Source organism: Rattus norvegicus, chromosome 16 (assembly GCF_021556685.1).
Source record: "Rattus norvegicus strain SHRSP/BbbUtx chromosome 16, alternate assembly SHRSP_T2T, whole genome shotgun sequence".
Taxonomy (NCBI): domain Eukaryota; kingdom Metazoa; phylum Chordata; class Mammalia; order Rodentia; family Muridae; genus Rattus; species Rattus norvegicus.
In genome coordinates this window covers 47177439-47202973 of record NC_141549.1, presented here as the reverse complement: position 1 = coordinate 47202973, position 25535 = coordinate 47177439, and the positions used below count along the sequence as shown (strand labels likewise).

Here is a 25535-nt window from a genome sequence, read left to right as displayed (position 1 = left end):
TGACCCCTACCACTGTGAGAATGTGAGGAGATTTTACTAACAATAATTTTATATCTTGTAGTTCACTGAATTAACTGGAATGATCAGGACCTCAACTGAAATTGATTGCTGAACCTAAAATAAGATCAAAGCAATGAATCAAAAGGATATAGCAGATTTAAAAATACAAATTATAAGTTCAGAATAATTAATATTTGTAAAATTGCAGTGCAGAAGACCTTAGAAGGTATAAAACTCACCACATTAAAATGTAAAATTTTAAATAGGTCTCTGAACCCAGAAAAGACTCCTAATTCCTACTTATTAGCTGTGAAACCAAAAGGCACAGTACCATGGAGTTTTATTAACTATTATAGCATCTGATTTCTCTGCACATTTCCTCAATTGCATTAAACTTCTTACCACTGACTGTTCAATGCCCCACAACACACAGCAGCACTCAATCAATTTCATTCTCCACTGTCAGTCACAACAAATCAGTCCAGGTTGCTGTCTTTGTTTCTCCCCTATTTGTTTTAAATTTAAAAATATGCCAAACCATATCACACAGGAATTTACTTAATACATAAAAAGTATTTGTTGCAATCCATTTGTTTTTCAAGGAGTTTCCACACTGGAGCCTGTCCTTCCCACACTGGTCTCCTTCCCCCTGATGCTTTCAGCCTGCTCTTTATAGAACCCAGGACCAACTGAGAGAGAGCCTCACCCGTAATGATATCATCACTCAGCCCACCTCCATTGACCACTAATTATGGAAATGTCATGCAGGCTTTCATATAACTTAATGTTACAGAAGTGTCTTCAGAATCAAGGTCCCCACCTCTCATATGACTTTAGTTTGTGTCAAGTTAACATAAAATCTTCCATCACAGCCTTGTAAGTTAACATTGTTGATACCCAAAGGAACTCACAGAGACAGACTCAGCATGCAGGGCGCCTGCAAAGACCTGCACGTTTTTGGATCCCAAAGCTAAAAGGAGAAGTGGATTCGTGCATGCTCCAACCCTAACCCCAGAGCAATCTCCACCTGATAACCACTCACAAATAAAAATCTAGTTTGAACCAAGGGAGTTTCACTGGAGAAACATCTACTCTTAAACGTAGGCTGCACACCAAGGAGCCTAGCACTCACATACTCCTCTTAAACGTAGACTGCACACCCAGGAGCCTAGCACTCAGAGGCATCTTTGGAGGATTTTTCATCCCATAATTTGGTGGCATGGCTCTACGTTGTTACGTATAATTTTATTTTACTATTTTAATTTTACTTTATTCATTTATTCATTTATTCTCTTTTTACCATAGAGGTCCTCTGCGGTTTCCAGGTTAATGTTTTATGGGATGGAGAGTGGCTCTGTGTTCCTTGTGTCCTTCTTGGGCTCTCTTCCTTAGGGTTGTTTGTTTCTCCAGTTCCTATGTCTTTGTATTTTTTAACCTTATTATATTTTATCTTGTTATTATCCCGTAGAAGCCTGCTTGCTTTCTAATGACAAAAAGAAAGGCGATGGATCCAAATGGAAGAGGAAGTTGGGAAACAGCAGGGAGGAGTAGAAGGAGAGTTAATTTGTAATCAGGGTATATTATATGAAAAAGTCTATTTCAATAAACTATAAATAAACAAATAATAAATGATTTAGTGAATGAACAATACATCTCTTCCTCAAAGTATTTTGACATCGGACAGAGTCATAACAGAATGGCCAAGTTGGCAAACTCTGCTTTGTGTAAGGTGAAGAAAGTTTTCTTCTTTTTAATATGATTTAAAGCAAATCAAATCATGCATATTATTTGTAAATTTATACAGCACATGGATATCTGCAGTCATTTTTGAATCCTATAGAAAAAAGAAATTTTTATGGGTTATAACAAGTTCAGCACTTTTTCTCAAAATGTCTCTAAAGCTGTAAAAACAGCGATTAATACTATTTTAATAAGGTTTGAATGATTTAAAATGGTGAGTTTAAAATTATGTTATGATAGCAAGGCGTAAAAACAACACTTAATTATCTGTGAATAAAAGAACAATCATGTGGATTAAAGGATTATAATCTGTGCTCCCAAGGCCGAAAGAAGAATTTACACAGACCAGCAGGTTTCACACTGGGTAGAAACAGAGTGCAGAATGTCAAGATCATCTGTATTAATGCTTACATATGATACATCATTGTTGTTTAAATTTATAAATGGGAAAGCTTCTGCCTAAACAGCCACAAAACCAAACTGAAATCTGAGAAAAGAAAAACAAGCAATTAGCAGAGAAGTTTTGTGTCCAATTCCAGTTGGATGAGTAGAGAAGATAAATTGATTTATCCAGCTTTGTGCATTATTATTTATTCTTCAACTATTCTGTACACACTTATTTTCTTTATAATCACCCCCAAAATCCCGTTTAATCCTACCTCCTGAGTTCCTCTTACTAAAAGTAGCCCTCCTATTTTCACCTTTGGTGTATGTGAGATCCAATAAATTTAAGTAGATTTACTTGGACAAGAAAGGTTAGGTGGGTTATTTATCAAGGAAACTGTAAGTTGCCGGTGGTTAACCCACTACAGAAGAAGGGTCCTTCCATTCCTCCCTCATTCAGAAATCATTTACTAAGAGCTCCTCAGACAGGGACAGACATCCTAAGTCCATTTCCTGCCCATGAGAGATGTTGATGACAGCAGTCTTTGGCTGACTTTAAAAAGTCACCTCAGCTGTATTGAGTTCATAGGTACAACATTTTTGTTATGTATAGAAAACTGGGCATTACCATGTCTTTCCTGTGTTCCAGCTCTAACTTTCTTTCCCCTCCTTTGTCCTTCATCTTTCTTGAGATTCGGAAGCGGGAATACAGATGTCACATTTATAAATGAGCATCACTTACTCTTGGTCCTTTGATCAATTACGAGTCTCGGTATGGATCAACATCCTCTGTGGTAAGAAGATTCTCTGGCCAAGGCTGAGGATGGTGCAGAACTATGGGTATAAACTTGGGTATTTCAAAAGCTGTTTAACAAAGTAACAACTTACTCTGCATTTTCTAAGTGCTAAGGAAAAAACAAACAAAAATGTTGTGTGCTATCATCCTAAAGAACAGATTGCTGTTTGAAAGAAGATGTATTTGCTCTGATAGAAAATCCAACAGTTTACAAGGTTTTCAAACACATGGCAGTGCATACACATGTCTATTTTTATGTAAAAATTAAAGAGTCTAAAAAGTAAAAAAGGAAGAATCACAGGTAGGCCAGTGCAATACTTTATATGATAACTATTTAATCTTCATGAAATACTTGGTAGCGTTAGTCTTTATGATGGAGCCAATTTTGTGGTTCCAGCACAGTTGATTTATGAACGTTTAAGAGCTGAATAGAAAGTCTCTGAAAAGTGGTATATTTTAAATTCACACTTAGAAATCCATGGAGCATACATTTTGTTTCATGTCACATCATTCAGACTTCAAAATTGGGTAAGTTTATAAACACTTTATTAGATTTAACCATAATGTGTATAATCATTCTTTGCCTGATATGAATTTTATTTTGATATAGTAAGTAGCAATAATCACAGATCAAATATATTCAGGTTCATCATTGTACATAAAAGGATAGAAATATTATAAGAAAAGCACAGAGAACAATGCAATCTTTGATGCTATTCGCCAAGAGTGCTGGACACTGCATCACAAACTTCAAAGTTGTTTTGTAGTTACTGGTTCCTATTGACGGAAATTACACTCCAGTGTTTGATACGGCAGATAAATAAAATGATCCTTAGTGCAGTTTGAGAAAGGAAACTAGCTCAATAGATGGATTCACATCTGTCCCATAAAGAATCATCTCCTTTGAAAAAAGAATGGCATGTTTTCTCACTACTGTGACTGCTTGGATGTAAGCTGAACAAGAATAACCCAAACAGACAGAACAAACTAGACAGAGTATAGGCCGTATCACTTCAACGCCACTGAAAAACTCTAGATGCTCGAGGAGAGCTGGAAACTGAAGAGGTGAGCCTTCAATGAGTGGGAAGCTCACCAATTGATTGTCCAGTGCCAAATAGTCATTCCTGGAATATATATTGATTTAACCAATTATATTAATGAACATATATCCATATATGCATGTAATAAAAAGTAGTTCTAAAAAAGAGACTGATTTAAAACAGAGCAAGAAAGGTTATATTGGAGGATTTGGAGAGATGAAAGAGAAGAGATGTTGTAATTATTGTAACCTCAAAGAATTAAAAAAATACTTTCTAATCAAGAGAAAAATATTGTCTGCACATCTCTATAATTAAGATACAAGTATGTGCTTTTCCAAAATGTTGCCTTTTTTTCTATCACAAAAGAAAATCAGTCAATCCTGTATTAGCAAAATGACTAATGCTCATTTCATGTTAAAATACAAATGTTCTCAGTTTCTAATTATATTAATAATGGAAATGAAAGTGAATTATGTAACAGCAGAAAATTAATCTAAACTAAGGATTTGGTTTTTGATGGAAAACGCTGAAACTGTGGCTAATGCTTCTGATCAGAAAGGAAGAACAGTGTAAAGAACCTTGAGCCTTGCATAGGTCATGCAGTAATTTGAACATACTGAATCCGTACAGCTCCACCAAGCAATGGACAAGCTATTACAATGTTATTGTTTCACGATATAAGCCTATTATGTTCTGTATAGGAAGATACTGACATTTTGCTGCATTGGTTAAAAAGATTAACAGTTCATAAAGAACAGTACCAACTGTGCCAAATTAAATAGATTAAAATATGAAGGCTTAGTGTACTTTGTGCCCTCTACTGTAAATGTACATACAGTATAGTTTAAATGGCCCCAGTAGCTCTGTGATAATGTACTAGCACAATACATTTGAAGAAGCAATTTTCACCCTGTCACCTGGTAATAAACCACAGCAAGGTATTTTTGCCTAAACCATTTATAAGTTTGTATGGAGGAGGTGAAACTGGGAAAGATACTATATTAGGAAGAGTAATTATTTTTAATTTAGGTGTTCATGCCCTGGCACACTTTGGTGAAAAAAATTAACATATTAATTAATATACTTAAAATTTTTACATTATTTATTTTCTGTGTATATGTGTATACAGATATGCACATATGTGTGTGGAGTCACATGTGGAAAGTAGAGGTCAACCTTGATGACTCAAATCTTTCATTCCATATTGTGGGAGGGCTAAGGCTCTGACTCAGTTTGTCTGGCTTGGAGGCAATGACTAGCATCTTAGTCATTGAGCCATTTCAGTGGCCATTAGTTAACATAATTTGAAACTTGAAAACAAGTATGTGTTTTTAAATTTTATCTTGAATCCTAATAGCATCTTTCCTTTCTTCTCCTTTTCATTTAATACATTTTTATATGTTCACATGTTTTGACAGAAAATAACCTGTCTCTCTTTACATGAACACAGATTCTTATAGTTATAAGTAGTTTATCTATGCTAGCATCATTTTATGATATGTGACTAAATATATCACTATTAATATAACATCCATAATTTGTATTAATATTAAGCAATATAATATTTTAAATATTATATGTCATAATATTCTACTATGTAGAATCAATGAATTTTAAAATACGATTACTTAAGGCAATAGTAATCTGAAACCCATTTTTCCACATATACTCTCATGATATTGAGCAAACAATACTTCAGAGTTTGACATATTTTCTGGGCTCTGGAAAATAACTTCACCTTGCTCAGTAGTTTTTCTGTGCCAAAGCGCTGACAATATATCATTTTAACTGACCTTTATTTTTCGCTCCTGAATGACTAAACTTGTCAGTATGTTTTACTTTCTCTATAAGAAAAAAAGACACAATATTTCAAAAGACTTGCCCACACGTCTTGGTGAACAACAGAAACCATGTCAGATTCAGACTTTGAGCTTCACCATAAAGAGTTCCAAGCACCTTACCTACCAGAGTATCTGATCTCTCTGTTTCTAGCTATGTATTTCTACCTTACTAAGGTAGAATATGTGAGAAAGAGTTCTTCACTTGATCTTAGCCAAAAGGCCGAGAAGCGATGAGAAAGAGTTCTTCAAATACGTGTACAGAATGGTTAATCCAACTGCTTATATTCTACAAATTAGCCAAGATCACATTCCTACTAGGTTAGGTAACATAAATATATATGTTAATATAATTTAGTATTTGATATCAAATAACTAGGACATGAAAAATAGACAAGTGATAAAGTGATATGTTATGAAGCAAATTACATTAATCATAATAACACATTTACCCTAGCTTATTAGACAACTAATATGAATATCAAAAACAAGCAGTAGAAGAGACAGTGGAAGGCTGTGAATCACGTTTGGGAAGGCCTTCGTAGTCACATTCCCAGATTGGTATCAACCTACCAAAAACTAGAGGATTTAAAGCTCCCCACAAGAGTAAAATTGGTTGGCAGCTCAAGCCTTACCTTTTTCATTCAATAATTCATTGAATAAAATCCTAATTCTGGGCATTCACATGCAGAAAATGGCATCAACAAGTTGGAGTCTCACCTAATTTTTGGAGCATTCTTCCTCATAGCCAAGTTTTCAAATCAACATAAGTATTTAATGGTGAATACACAGATACGTCAAGCACAGGAAACAAACACTAAGGAATACTATCCAGACATGAAGAACAGGAAACTTTGTGGCAACATGATTGATCTAGAGAAGATTATGTTAAGTGGAATACTTCAGGAACAGAAAACAAATACCACTGAGCTCTTCCTGTCTATCACAGGTAAAACAATAAAAGTCTTAAAGGCTTCGTGAAATAGTGGCTACCAGAGACTGGGAAAGTGGTGGCTCATCCTGGAGATAGGATAGGTATCATAGGCAAAGGTTAAAGGAGTAACATCCAGTATTCCACAGCACCACATGGTGCCAATAGTTGCCAAAAATTCCTAAGAAATTTGTTAGGAAAGGGGATTTTGAATGTTTCCAACACAAAGGAATAATAAATGTCTGAGGTGACATGCACACTAACATGTTTTTCTGATAATTACGTATTAAATAAGTGTCCTGAGATATCACTATATATATATATGTACATATATATGTACAATTTTATATGACCTTTAAATACTCTAAATATTTACAAGACAGATGATAAGTATCAAAAGCTTAGGTATAAAATGGAGAGGGTTAATTACACATGACACATTATAGTTGGTGAGTGCCTTGCAAATGACTTTTAAGGATGTTCTTACTAATATGGGCTGTTTAAGAAGTTCTCTGCTTTATGCTAATACTATATTACAAATTATTCAGAACAAGAATCTATTTGAACAGGTGAGCTTGCAATTTTATAAATATCAAATTAAAAGCAACTTATCTTATCATTTTCAAAATAATTGAGCTTTGATACATACTACTATAAATCTAAAGGCAATTGTTTACATTATGAAATGCAAAATGTTGCTCGAGTTTGGGAACCTTTATATTTATATAATTATGGTGAGTAGTCTCATGCATTTTATAAAGAAATAAGTTTGTATGTGTGAGAGATGATTTTTGCATTTGTAAAGTTTGCTTCTCAGAATTTCATTTTCAAAGTAATATTAACTTAAAATTCAAATTTAAACTTAAATCTTAGATTAAATATTGATACTTTTTATCTTACACAATAGCCAAGACTAGAGTTGACCTTGTGAAGATCATTTTGCTTCTGATTCCCAATTACTAAGAATGCACATGTGAGCCACCACACCCAGCTTTGCTATGGATTCTAGAAAACTATCAGTCTTACCAATTACATCAGTTAAAACTCAGTTTAACAATTGTATATATACTAAATATAAACGGATATCATAGGGTCATTAAGAACATAGAGATATCTTCAAGACATATTTATAGATGGATACTGGAGGCTGTGTTTAAATTTTGAACAAAAGAGAATTACACAATTTCTAATGTAAAAATTAAATTTTGAATTGCACTGAGAGTATTTTTTACTATTAAACCTGGAGGTTCTTGGGTAGATACTTGATCGGTTCCACTGCCAATTAGGTAGGTATTCCTTATTGAAACAACTAATTAATTCCCAAAACCATTCTGAATAGTATTATCTGTTATATGTTTGTCCTTTAAACAGAACATGAGTACATATCTTCCTATACATTTTAAAATTCTCTCTATTTCTATAAATAAGATAGAAAAAAGTTTTTTTAATTCTATTTATTTCTGATACTTTCACCATGATACCTACTCTAATGGAGTTGCATTTTAATGGTATACATTTGATACTATTTTAATATAAGTGGTAAATAATTTGACGTATGTGATAAATAACTGATAAATGTATGTGTATATTCAAATTCAAAAACCAGATAAATAAACGTGAAATTACTGTTCTGTGATTTAGTCCCTGTAAGGATAAATGCTACTCACTTTCTGAGGCAAGATCCACATTGATGCCATCTTCACATACTTGGAGGGAACGGAGAGATGGGTTAATAATAGTATATAGTACATGGTATACAAATAGTATATCATAAAAAATTATCTCAAAAGAAAATGTGTTTTGGGGTCAATAGGACTCTCTGCTCCTTGTGGGAAGCCACAGATAAATTTTATTTATGGGAAAACATTTCCAATTTAATCTCCAGAATCCTGCAAATTAAGATCAAGTAGGGTTGTTTTTATTTGGATTAAAAAAAGAAAGCAAGAGTGAAGGTGAAATAAATGTATCTCTACACATAAAAACTAATTTCTCACCACAGTAAATGCAATTTAGCAGAAATAACCAAAAAAGAATTATAAGAAACAGAAAATTGATCAGATAAAGAAGCTAAATACAAGGAGGCTAAAAAGAAAATGTTACAGAACATAAAGGAAATTGGACATTTTTCACACATAAGTAATCATGCATTTGAGTCCCTCACAATTAAGAAAAGGGAAATTAACACAGGAAAGAGGAGTAGTATGTGTAAGCTGAGACTTAGAAAGCCCAAAGTGAAACTATGGCAGAGTACAGGAGAGTTTTAGATTGACACAGATATCAATGTACAAAAATCTGTGGAAGAAAACAAAAATGTTCATCTGAAACCGTTCCAGGCATGTCCCGTCCCTACAGACTCAGTAAGTTCAAAAAAGTTTATGAACTAATTGTTCTCAACCTCACTTTCTCATGAACAGATTAGAGAGAATAGCTTTTGCCGTTTTAGTATTGACTGCTGCTGATGCTTGCTTTTGCTAGGCTGTCTTCACATTTATTTCTGCAAGGTTTGAGGAGAGTTGTTTCTGTGGTACCCTTTGCTAACTTTATGAGTTGTTTTCCTTGGTAGAGGAGATCACAGGTCCTACAAACACAATACCTCATTCCAGCTGCTGCATCCCCTACAGTGCAGAACCCACTTTATCTTCCAGTTCAGCAGGATAAACATGAATAGAAAAAACACAGTGTATGAGCAGTGCCAGATATATTTGCTTTGGCAAGATGCTACCTCTGAAAGATGTATCTTGAATCTCTTTGTCTTAACATCTGTGCCTTAATGTTCCATACCAATGTTGAAAATGCAAGTAGTATAAATAATTCCTACAAAACATTTTAGATATAAATGTCAATAAAATTATCACCAAAAATTACACAAATGAGATTCCTTTTCTAGCTCAGCAGTAGCATGATACTAAGGCAATAGGATTTTTTCCACATCTTTTAACCAAGAGAACACATTGCCACTACCTAAACAATATGGACTCTTAGCTGTAAATAACTTCCTATCAATTTCTGGTTTACTAGCATATTGCTCACATTTTTAACTAACAGACACAGGCATAGATATAACTATAACAAATATGTATATTCAGATTTGAAGCAACTTCTGATTTTGTTTCCGGAGTTACTCAGAATTCTTTTTCAATTAATTTTTCAGTATAATATAAGTAATTATTTGACTTTACCTCAATTTTATTCAGCTATCTCATTGTATTTTTTTTCTCACTCATCATCCTCTCCCAGTATCGTCTACCCCTTACAACCTTGTTGAGAAGCAGTTTTGTCAGAGGTGAATAAATTTTTCTAGGAAGGATAGGGAGGATCATAAGACTTAAAAAATTAAAAATGAGAAATAAAATTTCCTATGAAATAAAGACTGAGTAAGTCCTTCAGAGAAACGGGGCTGTGTTCAGTCCAAACATCTCCTGAAACTTTGGACAACACAGGAAAGACTCTGATAGACAAAAGTAAGGCAACCAGACCATCCCAAACCACATGATTCATCATTTATCCAACTGGAAATGTTAGACAATCTCCGATCTTGAATCTCACACAAGCAGTTGTGAAGAAAATCTGAGTGTTTAACATTTTTAGTAGTAAATACATCTTTCATATCCCAAATCAGTCAAAGAAATGGTTTATGTTTTTTTCTTCTTTTTTTTTCTTGGATATTTTATTTACTTACATTTCAAATGTTATCCCATTTCCTGGTTTCCCTTCTGCAATACTCCTATCCCATATCTCTTCCCCATGCTGCTAAGAGGATGCTCTTCCACCCACACACCCATTCCCACCTTATCCCCTGTCATTCCCCTATACTGGGGTACAGAACCTTCACAGGACCAAGAACCTCTACTCCCATTGATGTCAGATAAGACCATCCTCTTCTACAAATGCAGCTGGAGCCATGGTTTCCTCCATGTATACTGTGAGAAAATTAAAGTCATGGTACTTGAATACACGTTACACTTAAGGCAAAGAGCAGAGAGAATGAATTCATGTATATTTTTAGTTTACTTCGTCTTACATAGTTCAGAGTCCCTGGTCAGGAAATGAGGCATTCAATACCATTTGTACCATAATAAAGGATAATTCTTCCTACCATAATCATGATGACACATCCCAGTGACTGCTAACAAATGGGACATGAAGCTAACAAGTGTCAAAAATAACAATTTGCTATCTGTGGAGCATACAAAATCATTTGAGAGAATTACCAGCCAGGTACAAATGTTTTGTAAAGCCTACTACTGCTGCAGTCCCTGTTGTCATTCCAATAAAGGAAGTTTTTGGAAAATCATAGAAATGGAAAGATAGCTTGTCAAGTCTGTTTCCATGCAAAAGAATGCCTAAATGAAACTAGGTTTACATGGACACGAACATTTAAATTCGTTCCATAGTTATGAATACTACATACTCTGAGAATGATCCCAGTTGTTGATCATATGTTTGGGATATGGAGTATGGAAAAAACAAAAAAAACTTTCCAAGACTCACCAAATAGTGACATGGCTGAGACCCATTTTCTTTTAGAGAATAAGATTTTTTTTTCTCTCGCTAAAAATGTTAGAGAGAGAAGCATGCTAAATAGGCAGACACGTTAAAGAATATCAGCTAATGTGTCTATGATGCCTAGGTGCTCTTTGCATGATGGAATCATTGTTTCCTCATTTAGAGTTGGATAAAACGAAGTTCAAACTTTGGATCAATGGATTTACTCTATAATGGAGAGGCAAACACTTATGGAAGTTTGTTTTTGTTTTGTTTTGTGTTTTATTTTTTTCTATTCTCAGTATCACCATCTGGCAGCTATCCTGTGACAATTACTGTAGAAATGAGTGGCTCTTATCCCAACATTCATTGACACACACAATAGATATTTAGAAGAAAGAGAATTTCCAATCACAGGCAACACAGATGTGAGAAATGTAAAATGGGTGGACAGAGAGTTACTTCTTTATTCATCTAAATTTCACAAGGCAAACAACAGATTTGTATAATGTAGCTTCTCCATGCAGCATTTAGTCTGAAGTGTAGGCTCTTCACCTTTAGAACACCACTGCTGGGGCTGAAGATCATTTTATCACATCCTGCATATGGTAAGAGAGCAGCAATGTCCTCTACAATTTAGGCCTGTTATCAGACACTAAATGTACTAACTAAAAGTGTAAACAGATGCTGCCACGTCTCTCCACAAGCAACAGTCTTACCCAATCCACACTTTTCATGATAATCACCAATCTAGAGCAATCTTAGATTACATCCAAGTCTTGGTTCCCCACACAAGTATAGAATATTTTCATTCAACATTTTTTAAAAAAAACCTTGATAGTTTGGCACAAAAATCACAACATTTAGTAAATGATATCTGTTGAACTTATATATTAGTAAAGGAATATTGGAAATTAGACACTGCTCCCAGAACTCTTCAAAGATATAAGTTCTTAAGGATCTATGAAAAGATGAGTGTGAACACAAGACCAAATTCAATGAGTTTACACCAATAATTTGTACAGTTCTTTGCAGCTAGTTGCTCTTGCATAAAGCTATTCAAAATTTAAACATGAAGGTTTATTAGACAGAAACCACTTTGATGAACTCATAAGTCAGTAAAAATGTAACAAAACTAATTCTTAACTCTATGGCTATAATGTATTATAAAGAGTAGGAAAATATTTCTAACCTCAGTACAGAATTAACGTGGTACATACCGCCTGTTCTGTGTTGAGTAAGTGCCACTATGAAGATCACGGTATCTCCAGCTAAGACGTGTTTTGTTTATTTCTTAAGCAGCCATAAAAAATTATCATTTCTCATTTTCTAAAAATATTTTTGAAAGGTAATAATACAGATTCAGGTAATGTCACCAAATGTGAAATATTTAAAATTGATGGATAAGAAGAAGATTAATACAATCTTATAAAATTAAGAGCATACACGTTTATGATATTATCAAAACATTAAACATTTATAAGGTACTATATAAATTTTGTTGATTCCTTAAATGAACATTAAAAATCATCAGGAAATTTCCTCTAATTAAGTTATTCTTTTTGCTAGTGGAGGGGAGAAAATTTGATTTTGCTTACAATTATTGTTCCCAGTATGCCTTAGAAGGAAGTCAGGTGGACATCTCAAGGCAGAGAAGGCAGTAATTAAAGCAAATTCCATGGAGGAAAGCTGCTTACTCATTTGCTGTTCCTGGGTTTGTCTTCTTCTGCCATCTAGGACCTACATGGTGCTACCCAAAATGTACCCTTCTGCAATAATCATTAATAAAGACTATACTGCATAGATTTGCTTCCAGGCAAATCTTATAGAGGCATTTTCTCAATTAATACTCCCTCCTTATAATTAAATTTTTCTAAAGAAAAAATTATTTTTCTAACTTTGTTATAAAAGAAATGACACTCCTATAAATTATTGTTAAAAATTATTTGTGCATAGAAGTTGCATAGGTCCATTGTACATTTCTGTGATACTGATACCCTTTCATCCTAAAAGTTGACACTATCACATTTTAATATTATAACAGATATTTTTCATGAAGCAAAACAAACTCAAATTAGTTCATCAAGTATGTTTTAAGGATAGTTTTATAGTAAATTCAACATTCCACAGAGAAAGAAATGACATGGTAGCACACAGTTTGTCATAGCAATAATTTGGGATGCTAAAACAGGAGGGACCCTTGAAGGCAGGAGGTAGAAACCAGCTTTGGCAGTATAAGAGCATTCCATCTCATGAATTAATAGAAATTAAACCAGGGTTCCATGTTTAAATAAATGTACCTCCATCTAAACATGACTACAAATTAAAAGGGTATTTTATCCTCCAAACTTTATTATTTCAAGTGAGACTGAGTGTACGCTTTCTGTGACTATCACCAGTTGACTAATGCAATGCCATATTATCCTTTATTCTAATTGCTAGGAAGAATGTGAATAAAAGTTTGAAGTTGAATTATGTATGTGGATGATATGCTCTTCTTGAAATGAAAGCAAAATTGTATATGAATAGAAATCAATGAATGAGTTGTACCTTAACTTCCTTAATACAAAACTGTTTCTTGAGGAACTTACCACCAAAATGTTCCATAAAATGACTTTACATAGTCATAGAACTTGATATCCCCAACATCGACTCGTATTTGTAAGAAAACGACACAAGTAAATTGACTCTGGTAAAGCTCTATGAATACTCACTTAAAATCCTGACTAAAAATAGTCACGAATAGCTTTTAACGTCTATAAATGAATTTCCATAGTCATTGTGCTAATTAGCATGTTTAAATGGAGAGGAAACATTTTCAAATTAAAAATGAAATACAATGATGAAATAGTAGAGATGCTAGTGTGCAATATTGTGCTAGTTACTTCTACTTTCCAGTGATAAACCACTGACCCAAAGTGATGTGGGAAGTTTTAATTCATTTATATCTTATATTCCATCATTCAGAGAAACCATTGCAAGATCATAGTGGAGGAATTGAAGCAGAGATCATAGAGGAATGTACATGACTGCTTGCTTCATGGATTCTGAGATTGCAACTTTATATAAACAAAAACTTCCTTCCCAAGCATGAAACTTCCCACAGTGGACTAGAATCCTCCTACATCAATGATTAATCAAGAACATGTCCCACAGAAATGGCCACTGATCAGGCATCAAAGTGACTCCAATTTATATCACATTTGTAAACATTAAGCGGCACAATTTACCACTCGTCAACTTGGCATACAAATACATCAAAAAGTGGTTGAGTGGTTGAGAGCAGTAAAATGCTAGATTGTTCATACGTGAACCTCTAGTTCCGGGGATCCATCACCATTTTCTGACCTCCACAAGTAGCAGAAACACATTTCATGCAGAAATACATAATCAGGTAAAATACCCATGGTATTAAATAAATAAATAAACAAACAAATAAATAAATATTAAATTATAAACTACCCTTTTTTTTAAAGCTTCCCTTTCTTGTTAATACAAGTTAAAAAGTTCATGAACGGTTTTAGAAATCAAACTTTTTTGTTTATGATTTTCTCATATTGGTTATTTTATGTATTTACACTTCCGATGTTGTAACCCTTCCCAATTTCCCCTCTGCAAATCCCCTCTCCCATTCCCTCTCCCCCTGCTTCTATGAAGATGCTACCCCATCGACCCACCCATTCCTGTCTCCTTTACACTGGGTCATTGAGCCTCCACAGGACCAAGTGGCTCCCCTCCCAGTGATGCCAGATAAGTCAGTCCTCTGATACACATGCGGCTAGACCCATAAGTCACTCCACGTGTACTCTTTGGTTGGTGGTTTAGTCTCTGGGAGCTCTGGTGGCTTGGTTGTTTGATATTGTTGTTCTTCCTATGGGGCTGCAAACCCCTTCAGCTCTTTCAGTTCTTCCTCCAACTCCTCCATTGGGGTCTTTGAGCTCAGTCTGATGGTTGGCTGCCAGTATATGTATCTGTATGGGTCAGGTTCTAGCAAAGCCTCTCATGACAGCTATATCAGGCTTCTTGTCAGCAAGCATTCAGTTCAATTTCCTGACCCTCCATATTTCTTCCCATACCTGATCCTATAACCCTTTTCCTTCCCCCTCCTCTATTCCTCCAAGTTTTCTATCTCTCTCTACCTCCTGAGATTATTTTGTTCACCCTTCTAAGTAGGACTGAAGAATCCACACTTTGGTCTTCCTTCTTTACAGCTTCATGTGTTCTGTGAATCATATCTTGGGTAGTATAAGCTTCTTTACTAATATCCACTTATTAGTGAGCACAAACCATACATGTTCTTTCATGTCTGTGTTACCTCACTCAGGATGGTATTTTCTAATTTCATCCATTTGCCTGCAAATCCCATGAAGTCATTGTTTTTAATGGCTAAATAGTACTCCATTGTGTGAATGTATATTTAAGTGACCCCAAAATTTCCATTAGTGATCTCCTACATCTGATAAATAATATCAGCAAAGTGGCTGGATATAAAATTAACTGAAACTACTCAATAGCCTTCCTCTACTCAAAGGATAAACAGTCTGAGAAAGAAATTAGGAATGGGACACCATTCGCAATAGACACAAATAATATAAAATATCTTGGTGTGACTTTAACCAAGCAAGTGAGAGATCTGATCTGTCTGACAAGAACTTCAAGCCTGAAGAAAGAATTCAAAGACCCTCAGAAGATGGAAAGAACTGCAACTGAGGCTGCACATTTACCAATGGCCCCTAGCCTCACATCAGTGAATCTGACTCTCCCATGCAGTTGCAAAGAAAGTTTCAACTTCCCTCCGTGACACTTTCAGTTGTGAGTTGTTCAGGGAAACTGGGGTTGTACCTTCACCAATGACCTCTACCGCCATCTTTTTTAAAAGATGTATTTATTTATTATATATAAATACACTGTACGCACCAGAAGAGGGCATCAGATCTCATTACAGATGTTTGTGAGCCACCACGTGGTTGCTGGGATTTGAACTCAGGACCTCTGGAAGATCAGTCAGTGCTCTTAACCACTGAGCCATCTCTCCAGTCCATATCTACAAATTTCAAAGCTCAGATTTTTAAGTGACTTTTTATGCTTCTCGCTTTATCTGGCTTTACAATCACGTTATATGGTCGCTTGGTATATTAATCATTTTAATACAGGTACCGTAAACTACAATTCATAGGAGAGGAAACTTCACTTCCTTCAGCAGTAAGATCAAATTGCAACTGTCCACTGGGCTGTGTGCGCAGTGCCATTGTGGGAGTCTACTGGCCTCTTATAGTACCAAGTTTCAACTGCTTCTATTATCCTTTCAGTCCTGGTGCTTTTGTGCTTCAGAAACCAGTACTACATGGGACACACACATCATCAAGCTTGGTTATCAGATTGAGAAGCATCCTATGGACTTGTCTGTATTAGAGTTTCGGTTTGCTGATCCTGAGGAATAGTTCACAGAAGATCCCAGCTGACAAACTGCCATTACAATGTAAGTAAAGATTTCACTTTCACAAATTTCTAATCCAAAACTCTTATGAGCACCCCTGGTAGTATTTTTCCTTCCCTCTAGAACTTTACAAGCTCAGTATCTATTATTTCCATATCTTTCAAATTTCTTATGTTCCCCACTCTCACAGAACAGTCTATTATGCTGAGTACTCAACAGCCTTTCCAGTGAATTGCTTCAACAATCTACCTCACATAGGAAATGGTCTGGTTCATCACAGCAACACCCCCAATCACTGGTGCTAAATTCTGTCTTAGTGTACTTTTCTGTTTCTATAATAACACTGATCTAAAGTGTCTTGAGTGAGTTTGTTTCACATTGCACTTTAGAGTCCAGCATCCAAGGAAGCCACAGCAGTAACTCAAGGCAAGAAACAGATGTAAGAACTAAAGCAGAGGCCCGCCCTACCTTCCCTCTGGATTCCTGCTTATTGGCTTGCGCTACATGAACCTTACTTTCTTGTAAGACACAGAACTCTATACCGAAGTATAGCACCCTCATGGTGGGCCAGGATTTCCCACATAAATAAGTATGGAAATGCATCATTGACAGGCCCACATGTCAATCTGATGGGCTCAAATGAGCTTGATTCATTGCATCTATGCCTAGGTTCCTGCCAAACTGATAAAAATGAGCTCAGAATCCAAATCTTCCAGGGTTTAACATTTATACAATAAACTCTTTCCACACAATTATCACTTTCTTTCTTTTTAAGCTGCTGGTAGCATCTATAGTTCCTGAAAACCCCACCTAAATATCCTACATTGAAAGCTAATAAATGACCATGAAACACATAATAATTTGAAATGGACTAAAATTTAGGTACATTTTAAGTACTGTGTCAGCATAGTTCAGCATGTCATAGATCAATGTGCACCTGAATGGAGAAGTCATTTACTACATAATACAGAAAACATAGTGCTAAATAGTGAGGGGAAAGAAAAAATATGTCCATGGACTACTGTCACAGCACTGTAACAAAAGGATATTACTAAACTCACTTTCATAGAGCTGATACAAAATCATGTCACCAGACAAAGGCATTGTTACAGTAAAAAACTCGGGCTTAAATGAGACAATCACCATTCACTCCTGTGACAAGGCTTAAAGCTTATTTAATAAATTTCCAATGAAATATTTATAAATGGATACAAATTCTAATTAACCAAGAGACATTTTACAAAGGAAAACTAATAACAAGTCTTCTCACTCACACATTTTCCTTTCACCGCTTAGAAAGCAATCACATGGAGCACATTTCTATTTGTGAAAAATGTAATAGATGTTTGGTAATACTATAACTGACATAATCTAATGAGGAAAATGAGCCACGGCTTTCTCCTTTTACTAGAATAATTTGTAACATTACTTTAGGCTTCCTTGTGTCAGATTTAAAAACACTTAATGCCAGTCTTGACGATGACACACTTTATTAGAAATAAAATAAGGTGGCGTTAGAAACACAGTTGGGAAGATACTATATAGCTTTTACCACAAAACCACCAATTAACTATGATCAATTCACACCATTATTTGTATAATAATATAAATAATACAATAACAAATATTACAACAATATAACATAATAAATATACTAGTATAAAATAAACACTACTATAATAACATAACTATTGCAGTGTTTATCAATGTGGAATAAACTAAATTTAAATCAGAAGACATTTAACTATGGAGAGAAAATACTTTGGTTTATAGAGTTGTTCTCGTATTGCCAAACAGATGGAATCAGAGAAGAGGAGGCTCCAGCCCCCATTACCAGGAAGTTTGCATTAGTTTTCATAGTGTGTTAACATCCCTGTCACTGTGAATCTGGGCCATGTTTCTGTATTTTTGGCTGCTAGTGTCTCAGCCTTGTTCTAAGGGACCCCATTAGGCCAAACAATATGCTCGCTCTCTCACTATCTACCTGTGATCAAAGTCTTTGCCATGAAATCTCTGGCCTCTTGAATTTACATCATGTTACTTTGTCTGTCCTGTCAGTGAAGCTAACAAAACATCTTGATATAGAGAATATTTTTTATTCCCTAAGGTACTTCTTTTTTTTTCTATGTAGACGTTTTTCCTAAGGTACTTCTTATAAAGAATGTAATGCTATAATTGAGTTGCCTGGGATAGCCTTTCATAGGAGGGGTCTTGATAAGCAATCTTAAGGAAGAGAAGAGAATTGTTATAGTTTTCCTTATACCTCTCTGATAAACACCATGACTAAGAGCAACTTGAATGGGGAGAGTTTATTTCATAGTATTGCTTACCATCTATGATGAAGGGAAGGATGTCTGGACAGGAACCTGGAAGCAGGAGTTGAAGCAGAAGCCATGGAGGATGCTGCTTACTGGCTGGCTCATTACGTTTATGTTCTTATACCTGGCAGGATCACCTGCCCAGGGATGGTACTACCCAGAATGGATTAGACCTTTATAATTCAACCTAGTAAAGAAAATGCCACACTGACTTGCAGTCCATCTGATGGATGCAATTTCTTAATTAAGATTCTTTCTTCCCATGTGACCCTAACTTGTGTCAAGTTGATAAAGACAATTTTAAAAGGCCACAAAAAACATAACCAGCACAAGAATCAGATAAATATATGTCTTGAAACACCAGAAGAGTATCTGAAGACTTTACTGCCTGAGATTCTGTTCATGGTTTATAGATTGGCAAGAAGACAGCAGGACTTCAGCAGGGTAAAAAGTCAAAGAATATACCAGGGGAAAGAACAGGAAAGCAGTGAAGTAGCCAATCTGACAATGATAAAAAGATACTGTGAGTAGTCTGTGTACTATTCTGCTTGCGAGAAGAAGCTTCAGTGGGAACGAACAACATTTATGTAAAACTGTAACTCTCAACATCCATATTTATACTGCTGAGACAGGTGGCAATTCATTATGCCATGATAATTAAATTAGATATACCAATATGAACTACTTGCTCATTATAATAAGTAGCCATCATTACTAATATTGTTATTACCATCTTTAATATTAGGAGTGTTAGCATTCTAAGCTCCGCCCCAGAGTTACCTGACAACAACCAAGTATGCGTGACTCACTAAAAAAGGGGCTGCTGCCCCTCCTCCACTCTCTTTTGCTCTCCTGCTCCCCCCCGCCCCCGCAAGTGCTTATAGCCAGCCTCTCTCTCTCTCTCTCTCTCTCTCTCTCTCTCTCTCTCTCTCTCTCTCTCTCTCTCCTTTTCTCTGCGTTTACTACCCTTTTAACTCCCCTCCCCATGTTCTGAATAAACTCCATTCTATACTATACTGTCCTGTGGCTTGGTCCTCAGGGGAAAGGGATGACTCGGGAGGCAACCCCTTCCCCCATACCGACTACACCTCTGTAGAACATATCCCCCCTCTCTATCTTTTTATAAACAATCGAGCAGAATATGTCCCTAAGGGGAAGAGATAATGCATAGCACTCATACAGGCCATATAGTACACATACAGGACTGGTGTCACACTGTTTTTCTGTAAGGGAATTTCTGGGTTCTGGATAGAGTAAATGCAATGGAGGAAGAAAGCTTAAATCTGAAGGTCTCTGCAAGGTTTTCAGTGTGATGTGAAAAGCGGTTGGTGATCTGAGCTCCAGAAGAAGCTAATACTATGTGGCAGGAATCTCTGTATTCTCAAGCTAGAAACAAGATTTAGGATTAGGGGCTCACATCACTTGATCCAAGTACAGTAATAATTTGAAAAGAAAACACATGGGAAGCTAAGAAGATTCTAGATGAATAATGAATCTATTTTCTTTCTCTTCTTTGTTCTGTCCAGTATTCCATGGCTTTCAACTCAAGATCATCCTCAAAACCCACGGCAGTAGTCACATGGCAAATTTCTAACTACTCCAGCTTTATAGAATCCTCTGTCTTGGAAAGGTCATCAGAAAATCATGGTTTAAGACACTCAGCTGTGTCTGCACGCTATTTCCCAAAAGCATGAAGCAATACGAACAATGACTGTGAATCTAGGTTCAGCTGTAAAGACAATGAATATTAAGTCACTGTGTTTGGAATCCATGCAGAGAATATGCGTGTCAGGGAATATTTCACAAAAGGAAAATGTAAATAGCCTCAAAGCATATTTTTTTCAATGAAAAAAAAAAGTAGATTTGTGGGATCCCAGAGGTAGATCTCACACAAACAGTATAAAACGAATAATGTTATATTCTCAAAAGGCCCATTCTCTTTTTGTCATCTCAAAGGAAAGACAAAACGTAAATAAAAATGGATTTTTCTTATCGGGCCAGATATTTTTAAGCTTAAATCTGCTAGCTCCAAGTCATCTCAGAAACAGAAAATTTATGAATTTTCATGTTAAAAATAATATTATGATGGGTATTAAGGCATGGGTTTTGAGGTTTGTTGTTGTTTTTCTTTTTACCAGAAAAGAGAAGACTCTGAAATAAAAAGAATGAACAGTGCACAAGTAAAATATCTGAGAAAAAATGACAACGTCCATCATGCATAATAAATCATGCACCACTATGCTTCTGTTTTACCCCGCAAGCTGTGGTGCAAAGCAAGAATAAGTACTGAGGTTTGAATCCTGTTTGAGCATTTGTTAGGTTTGGAAGTGACATCTCCATGATTTAAATAAAAATATTCAATATATTAATTTTATATTAAAATAAGCAACATGATAAACACGTTTTCATAAACACAAGTTTAGAACTGAACTTTTTTCTAGATCTTGATATTTAGAGCATAGTTTAGAGAAATGTAGTGCTTGTGAAATCTTTTGTTAAGAATAACAGGTTTAACATTTCTTGTAAAAAGATAAGAAATGAATCAATTTTGTTATAAACTCTATGCTGCCATTGATATTTTTAATAACAAAATATTTTACCTAAATTCAAAAGAACTTTGAAAGTAATATGACATTTTTGAAACAGGCAATATATTTTCTTGAAAGTGATTATATATTATGCACCATCACAAAATGATAACTTCCGTTTTTTTCAGCAGAATTCTGGGTTTTTTGCTTTGTTTTGTTTTCTTTGGATTTTTTTTTAACACTTAGTTTTGAAGCATTATTTTCATAACCTAAACAAGTATATTAAATAAAGACATAACTTAAAAACTCAATATTTACATTTGCGTCCTTCAAGTCATCTTTTCAGGATGCTTAAAAGTCAGCATAGTCAAAGCTAGCTTTTCTTAAGTAGAAAAAAATCATTGATTATTAACATCCTATGTCTGCCAGAGGTAGGCTTCTCAGCTGTCGGTGGTCATTGCCTACTGAATAACAGAAATTGTGTGTGAATCTCTTTTCAAATATAATTTCTTGGTTCTGCCTGAACAAAAATAAAATCAATGGTGATTGCAATCATTTGACTGAGCTAGACAGACAAGAGGAGAATATGAACAGAAATCTCCTATGTATCCGTTTTTGTTTCCAGGTACAAAGCTGGGAGAGGTGAACTAAAACGGGAATCCCCACACTGCGCACACCACCTGCGGATTCAGACAGCACTTCATCTTTCATTTTGATGTGCACACCTTTGAAACCCAGAAAGATATATATTCATAATTTCCTAAAGAATTGTTTCAGGGGTAAGAAGAATCCAAATATTGTTTTGTAGAGATAAAAACGTACGATGTCCATGGTATTTGTCTGTGAATTGATGATCCATTAAACAAAATACAGAAGCATGAGTCCTATAAAACAGGTAATATTTTTACTTAGGGACTATTTAAACTTTCACACACATCTTTTTTTTTCTCACAGGAATATAAAGCATTTCATTCCGTTATATTGTATTTCTTTTTGTTTCCCCCATTTTCCTGCAGTTTACCCATTGAAATTCACTCTTTGGTAAAATGTATAGCAAAAAAAAAAAAAAAAAGAATAAAGAACATAATTACAAGGCAAAACAAACCGAGAAAAATGGAGAATCAATTCTTTGAGTAGACTTATTTTAATGTAAATGGAGCTTAAGTCCATACCAACAAAAGGCTTTCTAAAAATTAGAAATAGATTGATTTTATTTCCTTGTTGATGAGTTCTGCCAGATAAGCTGCAGAGCACATAATAACAAACAGATCATAAGAAAGATAAACATGAATACAGTAAGATTTATCCTAGTGATTTTTTCTTTTTAATGTTGTAGAACCATTCTATCTGAGTTACTCATGGGCACATCACTGGCAGCCTGTAAAGAGAAGAGAAGTTTGAAGTTATTTTTAAAATATACAAAGGCGTGACTTGGCAACAATTTCGTTTAATAAATGATCCGACATCAGTAACAAATTTAAAGACTGCGTTCTTGTATGTTGTTGAAGATTGTTAACTAATTCTCTGAGTAGATTAGCATATGGTTCATAGGGACTATGTGTTTTCTTATCACTCTGTCCGTGAGAAATACAAAAAATGAAGTGTTGGAGGTTGACCGGAAATGATGTGTCTCTATTCTAACTGCATTATGTCATCGCTTTGTTTCCAAATGCCATGTCTTTTTGGGTTCTTTGCTATAGAAAAGTGTGAAGAAAGAAAGAAAGAAAGAAAGAAAGAAAGAAAGAAAGAAAGAAAGAAAGAAAGAAAGAAAGAAGAAAAAAGAAAGAAAGAAAGAAAAAAAGAAAGAAAGAAAGAGAGAGAAACAAAGAAAGAAAGAAAGAAAGGAAGGAAGAAAGAAAGAAAGAAAGAAAGGGAGAATGAAAGTAAAAAAGAAAAGAAAAAGAAAGAAAAGAAAAGAAAAGAAAAATGTGAACACCATGTGATTCTAAGTGGATTCTTCTGGATATATGACAAATGGCCATTTTATTGTAGAGTAAGAGAGGGAATCAAAACCCTAAACGGTATAGTAAGTCATTATGTTGCATTTATCATGATTGCATTTCTTTGATGCTTGTTAAACCAAGCTAGTTCTTTGTGTACACAGTAGGAAATGTTTTCTCTGATAGAAATAAAGATTTGAAATAATTACATTTTTTGTGAAATACCTTTGCAATGTTAGAGGGTTTTATCTAATGCTCACTAATTAAGTGCTCATTAATTAATTAGGAGGCAGGTTTGTATAAGGATAGAAAGAATTGGCAATTATCTATTTAAGGATAGTTGTGCAGGAAGTCATTCAAGTAAACTCTAATACTTTAAATTAATTTCCTATTCAGTTGTGCTATATGAATTCAAAGATAAAAGTGAATATTAAACAATTTCTACATGTTAATATATAATAGTCTATCTTTAAAATAATTGGAACAAATAAATCATCATATCTCCATATTCCTCTTTTATTTTTGCTTATTCAATACATATGGGCACTCTGAAGTGATTGTTCTTCTTAGTAGCCATTAATAACAAGTGGCCATGAAGAACTCTGCTGTATACCCCCTTTCACATTGCTATGGCTATGAAAATATTTGTTGAATTCTCAAACCACACTTTGAACTTCACTGTCTAGGACTTCACTGTATCCACACACTTCCTCAATATTCTCATATTTCACACTCCTACAGCAAAATTTATTACTCTTAGAGCATTCATGGTTTTTCCAACTAGGTTCTAAAGATTTCCAGTCTTCCTTCAGAACAACAATTCTATCACAAAAACATCATGATAAGCATGATACCTAAAAGTCAATGTCAAAGAGGAAAAGAAAAAAGACATACAAGGTTTGCATAAGAGATTGTTTTGATGTAATGCTTTGCTTAAAAAGCTAGACAATTTAAAATTGTCACACGGAAAGTTCAGAGATGAACTGTGAGAAAAATCTACCTTCCTACTTGGCATGGTCATGCATGCCTTTAATTGCAGTGTTCCAGAAACAAGCAAATGGTTCTCTGAGTCTCAGGACATCCTTGTTTACAGAAAGAGTTTCAGTCCACCTAAGTCTACAAACAAAACTCATGGTTCAAAAAATATTTTGAAAAAAGAACTTTATAATTCCTTCATTACTCCAGTAACTCTTCTCACAGGTTGAATTCCTACTTCTCGCTTTGAGCAAGCTAAGCTTAATTGTGGAATACCTAAAATTTATGTTGAGCTAGTCATGCCTTATTATTGAATTATTGAAATTATTAGCAAAAATTACAATTCTGAAGTCATCTATTTCATGTTTTAGCTCCATATCAGGCACATCGCTTATATAATGCTGTTAGACCTGCATTTTTTTCTGATAAAAAGATAGGTAATATAAGTAAACCATGTGTTAGAGTAAATAGTTTTGGTATTTTATAGAATATGAATGAACTATAACAGAATATCATTGATTTCATCTGTTTGAAGACTTAAGGTGAATATTGACTATAGTTATTATGAATTAATTATAATTTACATTTTAAATAATCCGTTTTTAACATGATGATACATAATCCAGTTTATAAATATTCAATAGATGATAGTTGAAGCTAGAAAACAAACTAAGGTGTAGTTTTCCATTCTGGCTAGGTAATGGTTCTGTTAGATCCTTGAAGGAATTTATGAAAAAGGATACAATGTGTAAGTGAAAATACTGTAACATTGCAACCATTTCCAAGTAGTGCAGAAGAATCACTCCTAATCTAACATTAAGTTTTCATCTAGGATATATTATCACTTTTAACCTTGGGAATGTTAAGCTAAAACTTTCCAGGATAATCACTACGGGTACACACACAATCCTCATACTCTATTCTATACACAGTTTCATGACTTATTCTTATTGATATATGTCACATATGAAAGCTCCTTGTATACTGCCTTTCCACTAGTAATGTAGCACAGACATCTATACCAACAGCAATTGAAAATACACTAGGCCAGCTCTTTGTAATATTCTCAATTTTCTAAGAAATATTTTGAAGTTGACCTTACATAAAACATTCCTGTTTTTCT

At 34.6% G+C, this 25535-nt stretch overlaps 1 protein-coding gene and 1 pseudogene; both read right to left on the bottom strand.

The window, feature by feature from the left end:
• The window catches only part of Erich1 (glutamate-rich 1), a gene marked incomplete at its 5' end in the record, with an annotated part of 52793804 nt that overhangs the window by 36461390 nt on the left and 16306879 nt on the right, over positions 1-25535 (bottom strand).
• Positions 5927-6033, bottom strand: LOC148000546 (U2 spliceosomal RNA; annotated as a pseudogene).